Below are 17,874 nucleotides of genomic sequence, written 5' to 3'. Positions count from 1 at the left end.
ACAAAGACCACATGATTCTCTCAATAGATGCATAAAACGCTTTTGACAAAATTCAACACCCTTTCATGATACAAACACTTAAGAAAATAGGCATAGAAGGGACATACCTAAAAATGATACAAGGCACATATGACAGACCCATAGCCAACATCATACTGAATGGGGAAAACCTGAAAGCATTCCCACTTAGAACTGGAACCAGACAAAACTGCCCACTATCTCCACTTCTATTCAACATAGTGCTGGAAGTCCTGGCTACAGCAATCAGAGAGGAGAGTGGAATTAATGCTATGCAAATAGGGGCAGAAGAGATCAAACTTTCAATGTTTGCTGATGATATGATATTATATTTAGAAAACCCCAAAGATTCAACCAGGAAACTCCTGATAAATGAATTTAGTAAAGTCTCAGGATACGAAATCAATACACAGAAATCAGAGGCATTCGTATACGCCAACAACAATCTAATTGAGAACCAAATTAAAGACGCAATACCCTTCAAAATAGCAAGAATGAAATTAAAGTACCTAGGAATATACTTAACCAATGAGGTAAAAGACCTCTTCAGGGATAAGTATGAAACACTGAGGAAGGAAATAGCAGAGGATGTAAACAGATGGAAATCCATTCCATGTTCGTGGATCGGCAGACTCAACATCATTAAAATGTCTATACTACCCAAACTTATCTACATATTCAACGCAATACCTATTAAAATCCCATTAGCATTCTTCACAGATATAGAAAAAATAATTTTACGCTTTGTATGGAACCAAAAAAGACCCCGAATATCAAGAGCAATTCTAGGCAACAAAAACAAAATGGGAGGTATTAGTATGCCAGATATCAAACTATACTACAAAGCTGTAGTAATTAAATCAATATGGTATTGGCACAAAAATAGGATTATTGACCAGTTGGAACAGATGTGAGAATCCTGATATAAAACCATCCTCATATAGCCATCTAATCTTTGACAAAGCAGACAAAAACATACGCTGGGGAAAAGAATCCCTTTTCAATAAATGGTGCTGGGAAAACTGGATAGCCACTTGTAGAAGGCTAAAGCAGGACCCACACCTTTCACCTCTCACAAAAATCAACTCACGCTAGATAACAGACTTAAATCTAAGGTATGAAACTATTAGAATTCTAGAGGAAAATGTTGGAAACACTTTCCTAGACACCGGCCTAGGCAAAGAGTTTATGAAGAAGTCCCCAAAGTCAATCACAGCAGCAACAAAAATAAATAAATGGGACATGATGAAACTAAAAAGCTTCTGCATAGCCAAAGAAACAGTCATGAAAGTAAAGAGACAACCTACAGAATGGGAGAAAATTTTTGCATCCTACATATCCGATAAAGGGCTAATAACTAAAACATACTTAGAACTCACGAAAATCAGTAAGAAAAATTCAAATAACCCTATTAAAAAGTGGGCAAAGGACTTGAAGAGAAACTTTTCTAAAGAAGACAGAAGAATGGCCAACAAACATATGAAAAAATGCTCGTCATCTCTAATAATCAGGGAAATGCAAATCAAAACTACAATGAGATATCATTTAAGTTCAGTGAGAATGGCCTTTATCAAAAAGACTCCAAATAAAAAATGCTAGCATGGATGTGGAGAGAGAGGAATACTGCTATACTGCTGGTGGGATTGCAAACTATTTCAACCTCTGTGGAAAGCAATATGGAGATACCTTAAAGCGATACAAGTGAATCTACCATTTGATCCAGCAATCCCATTGCTGGGCATCTACCCAAAAGATCCAATGACACTCTACAAAAAAGACACCTGCACCCGAATGTTTATAGCAGCACAATTCATAATTGCAAGGCTGTGGAAACAGCCCAAGTGCCCATCAATCCAAGAATGGATTAATAAAATGTGGTATATGTATACCATGGAGCACTATTCAGCTCTAAGAAACAATGGTGATATAGCACATCTTATATTTTCCTGGTTAGAGCTGGAACCCATACTACTAAGTGAAGTATCCCAAAAATGGAAAAACAAGCACCACATATACTCACCGGCAAACTGGTATTAACTGAGTAGCTCGTAAGTGGACACATAGGTACTATAGTAATAGGGTATTTGGGAGCGGGGAGGGGAGAGGGGGGCGGGTATACACATATATAATGAGTGAGATGTGCACCCTCTGACGGATGGTCATGCTGGAAAATCAGTCTTCTGGGGGGTGGGGGGAAAGGGCATTTCTTGAAACCTTAAAATCTGTACCCCCATAATATGCTGAAATAAAAAAAAAGAACCTATTAAAATTCAAAAAAAATATCAGACAAAATACATTTAGGTAAAAATATGTTGTTAGAGATAAGAAGGGATATTTTATAATGATACAAGTGTTAATCCATCAGGAAGATACAACAATGATAAATATATATACATATAACAGCAGAACACCAAAATATATGAAGCAAAAAAATGACATAATTGAAGAAAGAAATAGACAATTCAATAATAATAGGTCAGAATTTCAATATCCCGTGTTCAATAATGGGTCGAATATCTAGGGAAAAGATTAACAAGGGTATAGAAAATTTGAACAACAATATAAACCAACTAAACTTAATGCATATCTATAGAACATTTTACCCTCCAATAGCTGAATACATATTCTTCCTAAATCCACATGGATCATTCTCCATGATAATGCCTAGGCAATGCCATAAAATCAGCACAATAAATTTAAAATAGTTGAAATTATACAGATATGTTCTCTGATCATATTAGAATGAGATTAGAAATCAATAGCAGAAGGAAATTTTGTAAATTCAAAAATAGGTGGAAATTAAGCAATGTGCTCCTAAATAACCAGTGGGTTTTAAAAGAAATCACAAGGGAAATTAGAAAAAATGTTGAGATGAATGAGAATGAAAACAACATACCACACTTACCGGATGCACCTGAAGTATTGCTTAGAAGGAAATTAATTATTGTAAGAAGGTTCTCAAGTCAATAACAACCTTTCATCTTGATAAACTAAAGAGAGAAGAGGAAACTAAACCAAAGCAAACAGAAGGACAGAAAAAATGAAGATTACAGTGCAAATAGACTGAATAGAAAATAAAAAAATAATAGAGAAACTTAATAAAACAAAAAGTTGTGTCTTAAAAATGATCAACAAATTGACAAACCTTTACTAGACTGACCAAGAAAAAAAGAAGACATTAATTAATAACACTAGGAAGGAAAGAGAAAATAACACTAACAAACTTATAGAACTTAAAAGTATCATAAGACAACCTATAAATAACTGTATACAAACAAATTACATAACTATGCTACATACAACAAAAATGCAGTAATCCCATTCTCAGAAGAGGCAGTAAAGTTGTTGAGTAATATTTACTCTTCTCCTGATATCCCATAACTTGAATACCATGATGTAAAATTAGCAATACTTAAATACTGATAAAAAGTCAATAGATCTTGTGTTACATGATAAAGAAATAAGAGAAGAAAGAAAACAAAGATAATATATGGGTTCTTGGAAAAGATGGCAGATGAGAAAAACCACCAGCCAGAGTGTCTCTGAAAAAAAGACAGATTTTAGAGGAAAGTGAAAAAAACAAACAAGCAGACAAACATACAACAGATGAGGGTCAGAAGGAAGGGTACCTGAGACTATAGGAGACTCCACAGGAAGAAGTGGAGGAGAACTGGAAGAATAGAGCCCCCGAGAAGCTTGGAGACCAGCGAAAAGGGTAGGTAGAGTGGTTAACTTCCCCTCCCTTGCATCTTGGACTGCTGGTGGGCTCCCCAGCAGTTGGAGAGACCTGCTAACACCAGCCCAGAGACGGCTGCCACCAGTGAGTGGTGAGCCTCTTTGGGATGGGGACACCAGGCTCCCAGCACCCTCTGGGCACCTCCCCACACACAGATGCGAGTCTATCGGCAGCCACGATATTGCCCCATTCTCCCCTCCCCATTCCCTGTCTGCGGCTGCTGAGAGAGATAATTTGGCCACCACCCGGAGACATCTCCAGGGAATGGGACCCTTCCTTTTGGGGCCCTATAGTATACTGAGGGGTACTGAGACTGTGAGATCCCCACCCACCAGACCTCCCAGGTGCTGCTGGCCTGGTGACTCCAGGGGAATGGGACAGATCCTGAGGCGGAGAGATATCAATCCAGCTTGGGCACTCCATGGGTGACTTAGGACCAGCATTCCTCTTCCTGGTGGGGTCGAGATTGAATTCCGGGGCCCAGGGGTCAGACCTACAGACCAGATCCTATACACCCAGGTATCAATCACATTACCCAGGAGCATACAAGGGATATTTATGAACGAGACTACTAAGGTGTGTGTGCCTTCAGGGGAGGATCAACGTGCTTGAGGGGCAACCCTCTTCTGACGGGAGGGCTGTGTGCCCAGTCCAGGCTGCGATCCTGGGTAGGGAACCACCAGGTCCTCATCATAGCCAGGGGAGACCTGCTGGCATGAGGTCTGCCAGCTGGCAGAGGACCAGGAGAAACCACAGAGTCGGGGAGGGTGGAAAGGAGCGAGGCCTGCTCCAAACTGCAGGTCTTGGACAGCGCAAACCCCACAAGCAGACTTTTCGGCTGAGTGGGGCCATTCCAGTCCCTCCCTTTGCCCAGAAGCAGACAACAGACCTTTGATCCCTGCTAACAGCATTTGTGGTGCTTTAGGGCAGGCTTACCCAACGCAGCTCTGCCCAGACTCACTCCCCCACCTGCCCCCAGTGAGGTGGAGAATAAGGACACACCTGGAAGTCCCAGGGAACCACCCACCACCTGAAGCACAAGAGTGCCTCTCCAGAGGAACAAGAGCTGATTACAGGACCCAAAAATAACACTATAGTCAGCTCCTTCCAGCAAGCACCACCTACTGTCATTCTGCACATTCTTTTACTGCATCTACTGACTCATCATACTGGGTGTGGTTGAATCTCAACCCCAAATACCACCTACTGGCTCAGAGACTAAACAGCATGTGTCATTATGAAAAAGAAAATCTAAAGGTAAGAAGTAACAATTGATCCAGATGGAAAGGAATCAGTGAAAGAACTCTGAAAGTATGAAGAATCAAACAGAAAGCACACCCCCAAAGAGGAACAATGGCTCTCTAGAAATGGACATCAACCAAAATCAGAACACTAAAATGACAGAAGAATTTTGAACATGAATTATTAGAAAACTCAATGACATGCAAGAAAAAAATGGATAACCTACACAAGGAAACCACAAAAAAAAATCCAGGACCTGGAAGAAAAATTCACTAAAGAAATTGAAATATTAAATAAAAAATCAACTGAATCCCTGGAAATGAAGAATCTATTCACGGAACTACAAAACACAGTGGGAGAAAGCCTCAAGAACAGGGTAGATCAAATAGAAGAAAGAATCTCAGAGATGGAGGATAACACCTTCCAATTAAATAAGTCAGTCACAGAGATAGAGCAGAGAAATAAGAGAAAAGAGCAAAGCCTACAAGAAACGTGGAATTATGTGAAGAAATCTAACATGAAGGTTATGGAGATTCTTGAAGGGGAAGAAGAAAACACACAAGTGTTAGATAAGATATTTGAAGATATAATACAGGAAAATTTCCCAGACCTTGCTAAAAATCTAGATATCCAAATATAAGAATCAGGAAGATTCAATGCAAACAGGAAGAAATCACGACATGCGATCATCAGACTGACCAAATTTCAACTAAAGAGGCCCTTCTGCGAACTATAAGATGAAAGAAACAAGTAACATACAAAGGAAAGCCAATCCGAATAACACCAGACTTCTCTACTCAAACCTTACAAGCAAGGAGAGACTGGGGCCCCATTCTCTCTATTCAGCTATAAGAAACAATGGTGATATAGCTCCTCTTGTATTTTCCTGGATAGAGCTGGAATCCATTATACTAAGTGAAGTATCTCAAGAATGGAAAATAAGCACCACATGTACTCACCAGCAAATTGGTATTAACTGATCAACACCTAAGTGGACATACAGGAATAACATTTATCGGGTGTTGGGCAGATGGGAGGGGGAAGGAGGGGATGGGTATATGCATACATAATGAGTGTGATGCGCACCATCTGAGGGATGGACATGCTTGAAGCTCTGACTCTGGGGGGGATGGGGGAAAGGCAACACAGGTAATCTAAACATTTGTACCCCCATAATATGCTGAAATAAAAAAAATTTAAAAAAGCAGAATCTACATTGAAACCAGAGATTAAAGATACTAAGAACAAAGCTAGGAAATGTTATACATCTAGCCCATATACACATACATGCATGTTTCTATAAATATCAAAATTGAGTACTAAAATAGAATATAACAAAAATTTTTATGTGACAAATCTTAATATTCTGCTTTATAAAATTATGTGGGTATCATATTTACATTGCATGTTCTAAATAATTTTTAATTTCCTAAGTATGGTATAAAAAAACTGGTTTATTACCTAATAGTATTTGGTAGGCAAAATAAATTAAAAGAACAATAATTTTATTCTTGATTTTGTATAGGATATGTTATTGCATAAAAATCTTTCAAGGAATTTAATTTAATAGATTGTTTAGTTTCCATGACTTTGTGAAGTGTTGAATGTTTCTATAGGAATTGAACTCATAGAAACAACCCAAGTGCCCGTCAATTTAATGAGTGGATTATTAAAATTTGGTATATGTTTACAATGGAATATTACTCAATTCTAAGAAATGACAGCAAGCTAGAACTGCTTATATTATACTGGATTAAGCTTAAGTCTATTATCCAAAGTGAGGTGACACAAGATCAGAAAAATGGGCTCCACATGTACTCACCATCAAATTGGTAATGACTGACTAACACTATGGTGCTCAAATGGTGGTGGTATTCACCGGGGATTCGGGGGTTAGGGGGGTAGACCCACATCTGAGGGATGTGGTGAGCACTGGTGGAGGGGAAGGGCATACCTCTAACCCTTGCTAGGGAGAGGCAAAGATATAAAATATAACCAAAATGTTTGTACTTTCATATTTTCTTGAAATAAAAAAAAGAAAAAATTTATTATAATAGTAAAGCATCTCCTATTAGTCAATTACATGAGCTTCAGTACAACTTTTGGGAGATTGTTTATGCTACTCCAAATTATTACTCCTTATTTCTTAGAGAAAGTTTTGGGTAGATGGTATCTGGATAAGTGACAGATCTTGTTTGTCTAACTGTCATTACTTTGGGCTTAATAAGAGCCTGTGTTCAATGTCACAGGAACCATAACTTGTACTAGGATGGTATATACCCTGTCCTTAAATTAAAATTGTGGGTAGCTTATGATGAATTGGATTCCCTAAAATATAATGAATTGTATTCATAGCAAGAAAATATTCACTCATTAAAATGTGACCAAATGTATACAAACAAACAAACAAAAAAACAAGAAAGTGAAAAAACATTCCTCAGAATGGGAGAGATATTTGCAAATCATATATCTGATATGACACTTGTATCGAGAACACATAAAGACCTCTAAAAGTCAATAATAAGATGACAAATAATACAGTTGATAAATAGGCAAAGGATCTGATAGACATTTCTCCAAAATGGCCAATAACCATATAAAAACAAGTTCAACATCATTAATCATGAGCTTTGACATAAATTAAAACTACATTAATCTTTATTTTAAAAAAACCCATTAATCATTAGGAAAATGAAAATTAAACCACATTGAGATGTCACCTCACATCCACTAGAATGGCAATGGAAATTAATAATAATAACAATAATAATAAATGGACAAAAAATGTGTTGGTGAGAATTTGAAGAAATAAGAACTCTCACACATTGCTGGTGAGAATGTAAAATGGTGCAGCCACTTTGGAAAACTGGCAGTTCCTCAAAATGTTAAACAAAGATTTACCATATGAACCAGCAATTTCACTCCCAGGTATCTATGTAAGAGAAACAAAAATACAATCCACAGAAAGATTTGTATATAAGTGTTCATAATAATAATCAAACATTCAAATAACTCAAATGTTCATCAATAGTGGATGAATAAAAAAAGGTGGTACATTCTATTTGCTACTACTACTATTTATCAATAAAAAGGATTAAATTACTGATATTTGCTGCCACAAAGATGAACATTTTACTTGTGAAAAATGAAAAGCCAGTCACCAAACACCACGTACTGTATTATTCAATTTATATGAAATACCAATGATATACAAATCAATAAAGACAGAAAGTAGATTCTTGGTTCCCTAGGTCTGGAGTAAGGAAATGGGGAAGTGACTATTATAAATAGGTATGAGGTTTTGTTGGGAGGGGATAAAAATGTTCTAAAATTAGATTATGGTAATGACCTCACAACCCTGTAAGCACACTAAAAACCATTGAATTGTACACTTTAAATAGGTAAATTTATGGTATGTAAATTATTTCTCAATAAATCTATTGAAAAAATAGTACAGAGTTCCTATGTACCCTTGATCCAGATTTCCCCAATGATAACATTTTACATATCCATGGTACATTTTCAAGAAAAGGAAGAAAACTGACATTGGTACAGTACTATTTACTAAATTATAGAACTTAAGATTTTACCAGATTTTAAATGCATTATTTTTTTTGGTGTACAGTACTATGAAATTTGATCACATTTATAAATTTGTGTAACCACCTCCCAAATCAGGATACGGAACTGTTCTATCACTATGAGAAAAACCCTTCTTTGTGTTGCTCATTAATAGTCAAACCCTCCTCCCAACCCTAACCCTTGAAAGCCACTGGTCTATTCATCATTATAATTTTGTTATTTGGAGGATTTTATATGAAGTCATACAGCATAAAATGTTTTGAGATTGGCTTTAGCCACTTAACATATCTTTGAAATCCATTCAAGTTAGTTGTATATACCAACAGTTTATTCTTTTTTATAGATAAGTAGTATTTTATTGTATGGATTACCATACTTTATTTATCCACTGACCCACTGAAGGACATTTGGGCTGCTATCAGTTTTGGGCTAATGAAAATAAAACTGATACAAACATTCATATACAGGTTTTTATGTGGATATACATTTTCATTTTTCTTGCATAAATACCTAGGATTGTGAAAGCTAGGTTGTACGGCAAGCTTATGTTCAACTTTATAATAACATGCCAAACTTTACAAGAAACTGCAGAGTAGTTACACTAGTGCACATTCCCAATAGAAATATATAAGAGATCCAGTTGCTCATTATCCTCAAAAACACTAGTGTGTGTGTGTGTATAAAATATATATATCATATATGGTATATACATATATGAGTTTCCTTTTCAAGAGGACAAAAATGTTCTAAAATTAGATTATGGTGATAGTTGAACAACCCTGTAAACACAAATAAACAATTGAACTGTACATTTTAAGTGAGTAAAGTTATATTGATAAGGGAAACCTTCATCTGTTACTTAGTACATCAGGCACCAGAGACCCCCACCCCTCAAGGAAGACCCACATCAGCATAATGCTGTTTCCTGGCCCATCAACTAGTCTATGCCTGGCATCAGCATAACACTACATCTGTTGCCTGGCGCATCAACATAATATTAACCTATTGCAGGACACATCAACTAACCTACACCTGGTACCCTACCCCTCAGACCACCCAAACTTAATAAAAGTGGGAAAAATCAGGTAGACGGTGCCCAGAATTTGGTGGTGAGTCCCTCTGAGCACGCTAGCAAAATAAACTTTGATTGTCTGATTCTCCGTGTGCCGCTCGGTTAGTCCTCAGGACCACATGCTGTACCACTTGCTGTAACATTTTGGTTCCCTGACTGGGAAAACCAACTGCACTGGCCCCATGAAGCCAGTTTGGGGCCAGGCACGGCGACCGGTGGGACCTCGGTGACAGAAAGGAACCAGCACCAACGGCCGTTTTGCGGAATATCTTCACTCCTCAGGAGCTCTCCTGGGCTGCAGGGTCCTGAACTCGCATGGACACGCCGGAGGGAAGGAAAAGTCAAATCAGGTCTGGCATCAGACCAGGTAAGGCCCCGGGACCTGTCTGAGTCAGGCCTGTCAGAGGATGGAAGAGGGGCTTGATCACCTCCTGAGCACAGGGAATCCCCAGGGTGGGAATGTGTAACCTCTGCCTGTCTGAGTGAGTGAAGAGTGACTGTTTGTGGTTCCACGGCTACGGCTACAGAACCTGAGTGGGTCCTCATGTGCGGTTCTGCAGCGGCGTCATATGGAGAATCAAAGTTTATTCCCCGGCGTGCTCAGAGGGGCCTCGCCACCAAATTCTGAGCACCGTCTACCCAATTTTTCCCACTTTCATTAAGTTGGGGTGGTCCGAGGGGTGGGGTACCAGGTGTAGGTTAGTTGATGTGTCCTGCAATAGGTTAATATTATGTTGATGCGCCAGGCAATAGGTTTAGTGTTATGCTGATGCCAGGCATAGACTAGTTGATGGGCCAGGAAACAGTTAGCATTATGCTGATGTGGGTCTTCCGTGAGGGGTAGGGGTCTCTGGTGCCTGATGTGCCAAGTAACAGATGGGGGTTTCCCTTATCAGCAGCACAGGGCTTTGAGGCAGGCAGACCTGAGGTTGAAAAGGATTCCAACACTAGCTAGCTGTGTTTTCTTGAGCAAGTTGCTTAACATCCATTCATTCCTTAAAGGAATGTGTTATTGAGTGCTTGAACATACTGGGAAATATTCTCTGTTCACTCCTTATCTGACAAACGGTGATCATAATAGTGCCTACCTCCTAAACAAGCCCCCTACTGAGACCACATGAATTAAAAGGGCCCATTTCTGTTTCCCCAGCATCTCCTGTTCTCACAGCTTTCCTGCTTCCTATCTCAGGGGTACTGTAATTATTGGTGTGTCTCTCTGTCCATTAGACTGTAAACTCTTTGAGCCTGGGACCAACCTGAGTCATCATGTGTGCCTGCAGTGCCTGGAACCTAGTGCTCTGGAGGTACTTGGGGAAACATTATTCCATGAAGAACATTATTACATATAAAATGTTCCAATAAAGTTTAGATGTTATTGTACTGGTTATTTGTTAGTTGGTAATAATATATGGTAAACAAGTGATCAGAGGACATCTCTCAACTCCAATTTTCTTCACTAAGAGAAGGAACTCTGTCTTTCAGCTTCATGCTTCTCCCAACTTCCAGTGCCAGTATATTCTTAAATTCTTGACTTCTTCAGGTATCTGAGTATACCTTTTACTGTGTTTCCCCCCAAATAAGACAGGGTCTTATATTTATTTTTCCTGAAGAAGACACCCACCCTAGGGCTTATTTTCAGGGGGTGTGTTATTTTTTTAAAGTATGGTACAGCAATCTACATTTATTCAAATATAGTTAAGTCATTTTCTTCTGGAACATCATCATAACTCTCCAAACTCCAAATTCCATCCTGAATTTCTTGTAACTCTATTTCCTTTAGAACCATTGGCCCCAGTCTCTCATGTCGAGCAATAGAGCTCTCACAGGGCAGATGAGAAGGGCTGCTCATCTTCTTTACCGCTCTGAGAGGAAATGCATGGGTTGTGCAGATACACTGCGTAGCCACGCCCATCACTACATACTTCTTGGCCTTTTCCTGCTCTGCCCACTGGTTCTCTTCTGGGGCATACTTCGGTTCTTTGGGCCACTCGGGTGCCAAGAAGGACACAGACGGGTGGTGGCACCTACAGAACCATAACATCTTTATCCCCAATAAATTAGCATACTCACTGTGTCCGGAGATCACACCCTGACTCACTTAGGGAAAACAGCCCTCACGCAGCTGCTCGCCTGGTACTACTACATCGCCAAACTTACATCCATTGCTGCAGCAGTCAGTGCCCGCTGCCAGACCTGTGCTAAAAACAATGTAGCGGTCAGGCCGAGACCCACCCCAGGAATTCAGTACACTGGAACCTGTCCGTTCGAGGATGTGGAAGTAGATTTCACAGAAGTAAAACCATGTCAGGGCTATAAATACCTGCTGGTAGTGATATGCACCTTCTCAGGCTGGGTGGAGGCAGGACCGAAAAGGCTAGGGAAGTGGCAAAGCTTCTATTGAGAGAAATCATCCCCAGGTATGGTCTGCCACTCTCCTTTGGCAGTGACAACATAACAAGCTTCACTGCGGAGGTCATGCAAACCCTCACCAAGGCACTCGGAATCAAATGGAAACTACACACAGCCTACAGGTCACAGAGCTCAGGGAAAGTAGAGTGTATGAACCGGACCCTCAAGGCCACTCTAGCAAAGCTATGTCAGGAAACACAATTACCCTGGGTAGACATGCTAAGCCTAGCCCTGTTCAGAGTCAGGTGCACACCAGGGCCCAGAGGATATTCACCCTTGGAAATCCCGTTTGGTAGACCTCCCCCACTCATCAAGAGATTAAGGGGAGCCATTAGACAACTAGGGGAATTGAATATAAACACACACCTCCAAGCCTTAGCCAAAACTATGCGCCATATCCACCACACCATCCTAGAGAAAAAACCCTGTCGCCCTGGGTCTCCCTGTCCACCCCCACCAGCCTGGGGATCTAGTCTGGGTAAAGGACTGGAAAAGAACACCCCTAGAGCCCACCTGGAAGGGTCCCCATACTGTGATACTAGTTACTCCCACTGCTGTTAAAGTTGCAGGTATCACTGTGTGGATCCATCACTCCCAGGTGAAAAAGGCTGAGCCAGGCAACAAAACTGATCTCTGAACTGCACATCAGGACCAGCAGAACCCACTAAACATTCTGCTTAACCATGTCCAAAAGCGGACAGCCACACCCAGGACTGAACAGGAGTAAATGGGACCGCTGGCCCTGGCCCTCATTGGGGTTGTAGTGACTCTACTGGGGATCGGACTCTTCTCGGTAGCTCTGGGAGATTGGACTGGACTGCAGAGGGCGTCTCTAACTGTGGTATTTTGGCTCATTATAGATGTCTACTCCTGCCTCAGTCCCTACCCTCCTCCTGGTTGGGGCGCTCGCCCTAACAACTGTGGCAGAGAAAGCCTGCCCTGAGGCTTGTCATGCTAGGACTTGTATTTCCTCCACTAATGGGATTACTGGAGGCTTCTGGACCACAGGAGGTTTCACAGTCTGCACCTACATGCCAAAGATGTGTTATTCCATCTCAGGTGTGCCACAGTGGGGAAAGAAATACTGGACTGGCACCATTGCAGGCCCCTGCATATTGAGCATGATTATAAAATTCGTAGACAACTGTAACCTGGATAGCAACAGCACACAACACCACACAACTTTCCACAGAAGTTGTACTAATTTGCAGTCCCACCAGCAGTAAATGAGTGTTCCTATCTCTCCACATCCACGCCAACATTTATTGTTTGGGGACTTTTTGATAAAGGCCATTCTCACTGTAGTTAAGTGATATCTCATTATGGTTTTCATTTGCATTTCCCTGATGATTAGAGATGTTGAGCATTTTTTCATATGTTTATTGGTCATTAGTCTATCTTCTTTTGAAAAGTTTCTTTTCATGTCCTTTGCCCACTTTTTGATAGGGTTATTTTATTTTTTTTCTTGCTAATTTTCCTGAGTTCTATATAGATTCTGGTTATCAGTCCTTTATCAGATGTGTAGCATGTGAATATTTTCTCCCATTCTGTAGGTTGTCTGTTTGCTCTCATAATAGTTTCCTTGGCTGCACAGAAGCTTTTTAATTTGCACTAGAATGTTTATAGCAGTAAAATTCACAATTGCAAAGATGTGGAAACAACTCAAGTGCCCATCAAAACATGAGTGGATTAATAAAATGAGGTATATGTATACCATGGAGTACTTATTCAGCTTTAAGAAACAATGGTATAGCACCTCTTGTATTTTCCGGATAGAACTGGAACCCATTCTACTAAGTGAAGTATCCCAAGAATGGAAAACCAAGCACCACATATACTCACCATCAAATTGGTATTAACTGATTAACACTTATGTGCACATATAGTAGTAACATTCATGGGGGTTCGGGCAGATGGGAAGGGGAGGAGGGGATAGGTATATACACACCTAATGGGTGCGGTGTGCACCATCTGGGGGATTGATATGCCTGGAGCTCTGACTTGAGTTGGGAAAGGCAAGATACATAACCTAAACATTTATACCTCCGTAATATGCTGAAATAAAAACACATTAAAAAGACACCAAAATCCTTAAGAATTTCAAGATGGCAACAATGTAAAATTAAAGCAAGCAGAGGCCTTTGTAGCTGCACTGGTCATATGCACATGAAACCAGCCCTGTACAGTATGGTAGCTGATCATGGCAACTTCAAGGGAGAGACATCTGAAGATCTTGTGGGTATTTTCTGGTTCCTCCCCACAGAGTAACCCTGGGGTGAAAGCTGTGACCAGCTGTGAGTGGTGCAATTCACAGCTGTTTCTGGGGATTGGGCACCACTGAGACACAGGGACACAAAGGGAAGCTACAGATAGGGCACACAAATTCCCAAGAAGAGGCCTGTAATGTTGCTGTTATTTTCTAGACCTGCTCGAACCTCTAGGTAGATCAGTCTTTTCTGCACTATAAGTTATAACCTCCTGCTATGATCTTTTTCACATGTGACTTTGTATTAATATGGTTGGGCTGGAATTTTTCACCTTCCATATGAAGTTTGGGTTTATGAGTAATTTTACACAATACAAAAACAACACCATTTCTTAGAATAAATAGCAATAGACGAACATATCTAAACCATCACTTTCACACTTGGCAACATAGTAATACTCTGTGCAGAGGCACATCATGTAGTTTGCTTCACAAAGGAAGTTTATAACCTTGCAAACGATCATGACAGAGTCCACAACTCAATTAGTCTTTCCTTCATATTATATCTTATGTTACCTCTGTTCCTCAATATCCTCATCTATAAAATGGGCTCAATCTGCTTCCTAAAGTTGTTTTGCAGATTGAATGAGTTAGTGTATATATGAACATTAAAACAATACTTAACACATATAAGCATAAGATGATTTTTACCTGTCATATCTGCATGTTAGGTAATGGATAAAGGCAACTTGCAGTTGATAATGTTAATCTCAGGTATATTCCATTCATCCATTAAAATGAGTATTCCAAATGAGTTAATATGCAAATAATGCCTGGAGGAAAACTACTGTTCTCAGAAGCATTCACATAACTATCTCAAGTATAAATTTGTTAAATTCCTAGGGTTTGTACCTTTGAGGCTCAATCCTTTGTTTTTTACATTTTTGTACAGTGGTCCCTGGTATTGGTAAAAATGTTGGTCAATGGCCTGTGGAAATGCTTTCATATTTTTAAGTACTAAGTACAATAAAGAATTTCCCTTCCCATTTTTGAGACATCCAATTTGGTTTTAAAATATTGTTATTTTGAAAAGATCAGTAAAGTGTTTAGAGTCTCGCTGTTGTGGTCAGAAATATCTGGGTATGTGATCATAATCCTAACCAGAGTAAGAACCATCTTTACCAGGCACTCACTATGTGCTAAACGTGGTTGGAAGCACTTAACATACACCATCAATTTTAATCCTTACTACAATCTAGGAGACATGCATTCTTAGTGTGCCAAATTGACAAATTGGGAAATTTAGGATCCTAGGTTAATTATCTTATTCAGGATCACACAGTGAGTCAATGAGAAAACCAGAATTAAAACCCAGGAATTCTGACTCTGAAGCTAACTAAGCTCTACTAGCTATGATATTTTGAAAATCACAAAATTGCTGTGAGCCTCCATTTCCATATCTCGGAAATGGGAATAAACATAAGCCCTGTAATGCTAGGAGGTTGTGAGACTACATTAAAATTGTCTACTTCTTGTCTTAGTTTTTGGATATCTATAGATTTATTCAAGAAAAAGAAATATAACAAAGTGAAAGCTTTCAAAATATGTGTTCTCAAAAATATTTTCTTTAGTTCCAAAGATTTTTAGTGCCACACTCAATAGTTTTTTGTTCTCATTTCCTATTTTAATTCTCTTTTTCCATTTTACTCCATTAGTACAAATGATGGATCCCACTGTGTTCTTTAGAAAACTACTAAAGGGTACACATTGTTGTCAGCAGACACCGGGAAAGTATCTAAGGAGGAGATGGCACATTTTTCAAGGAGTAAGGACACTTGGTGGTAGAGATTCTGAGAAGATGGTGACAGCAGTGGCTATACAGTTCTTCAATCCCTTCAAACAATTGTGTAAAACTGGAGCAACTAGAGAATAACAGTAAGATGCATGGGTAACATTTTAAACAAATCTAGGTTACAGGATATCACTCCAAACCTCCTAATGTAAGTGGATAAGGGCAAACCACCAACACCCACATTAGATACAGGATATCAGCTGTGTAGAGGAGGAAATAGAGGTAACAGCACACACAGCATCTGACTAACCTGATAATAGCAGAACCACAAACTAGCCAACTCACTGGAAAGAGCAGCTGAAATTAGGAGGATTTTTCCTTTCTTCAATACCAGGCAAGTGTAAGAGGCCCAGCTTAAGAGGCACTAAAGGTACTGGAGCAGTATAGCCAGGTGAACTCTCCAAACTGACACCTCAGAGCTCCCTTCTCAGACAGAAGCCCACAATTATGAGAAACTGCTGGAAATGGAATCACAATTTAATAGGAAACACACAAGAAAGACTAAGAAATGAGAAAGTCCAAACCTGTGATTTCTACATATGTCCACACACATGGCTATGAAGCACTTGAAATGTGGCTGGTCAGAATTGACCTAAGTGTAAAAAAGTGTTAGGTGTAAAAGCTCTAAGTGTAAAATACACACCAGATTTCTAAAACTTAGGAGGAAAAATATAAAATATTTCATTAATGATTTTCACATTGGTTACATGCTAAAATAATATTTTAGATAGATGAAGTTAAATTATTAAAATTAATATATTTCTTTATACATTTTTAAAATTTGGATACCAGAAAATTATAAATTACATGCGTGGCTAGCATTATATTTCTACTGGGCAGCACTCCATATTGCTGAAGTTTGAGATGTCTGTTAGACATCTCAAGTACAGAAATCAACTAGGCAGCTGGATATACATGACTGGAGTACCACAGAATGGGTAGGAGTAGATACACAATATTTTGATTCAACAGCTTAAAAAAAAATTTAAAGACATGAACCTAGGTGGGATTTCCTAGGAAGTAAATGTGTGTAGGGAAAAAAGACCAAAAACTGAGGCCTGGACACTCCAATGCTCAGAGGTGTACAGAGTGAGAAAGGTCCCAGAGAATGTGTGCTGAATACAAAGAAAGCAGCCTCTAAAGACTAAGGAATAACATCTATCAAGAAAGAGGGAGCAATGAACTGTGTCAAATGCTGCCAAAAGGTCAAGTAAGATGAAGTTTAAGAAGTGTCTACTGCATTCTGCAATTTGGAGGTCTGCTGTGTGATTGAATTTGGTACTTTCATGAGAAGGGAATATGGGGAGTACCAAAGGTCAAGAGAAAGAAAAAGAGCTATGGTCAATAGGGGCTATGCAGATTTTGGTATGGTGTGCTTAAGTTAAAGACATTGGGCTGGGCATGGTGGCTCAGGCCTGTAATCCTAGTACTCTGGGAGGCTGAGGCGGGAGGATCGCTGGAGGTCAAGAGTTCAAGACCAGCCTGAGCAAGAGCGACACCCCGTCTCCACTAAAAATAGAAAGAAATTAGCTGGACAACTAAAAATATACAGAAAAAATTATCTGGGCATGGTGATGCATGCCTATAGTCCCAGCTACTTGGGAGGCTGAGACAGGAGGATTGCTTGAGCCCAGGAGTCTGAGGTTGCTGTGAGCTAGGCTCACACCATGGCACTTTAGCCCAGGCAACAGAGCCAGACTCTGTCTCTGAGGAAAACAAACAAATGTATCACCAGTTATTCCAAAAACCAAATTTAT

Source organism: Microcebus murinus, chromosome X (genome assembly GCF_040939455.1).
Source record: "Microcebus murinus isolate Inina chromosome X, M.murinus_Inina_mat1.0, whole genome shotgun sequence".
Taxonomy (NCBI): Eukaryota; Metazoa; Chordata; class Mammalia; order Primates; family Cheirogaleidae; genus Microcebus; species Microcebus murinus.
The sequence above is the reverse complement of the archived record's forward strand: the minus strand, read 5'-3'. Positions refer to the sequence as shown.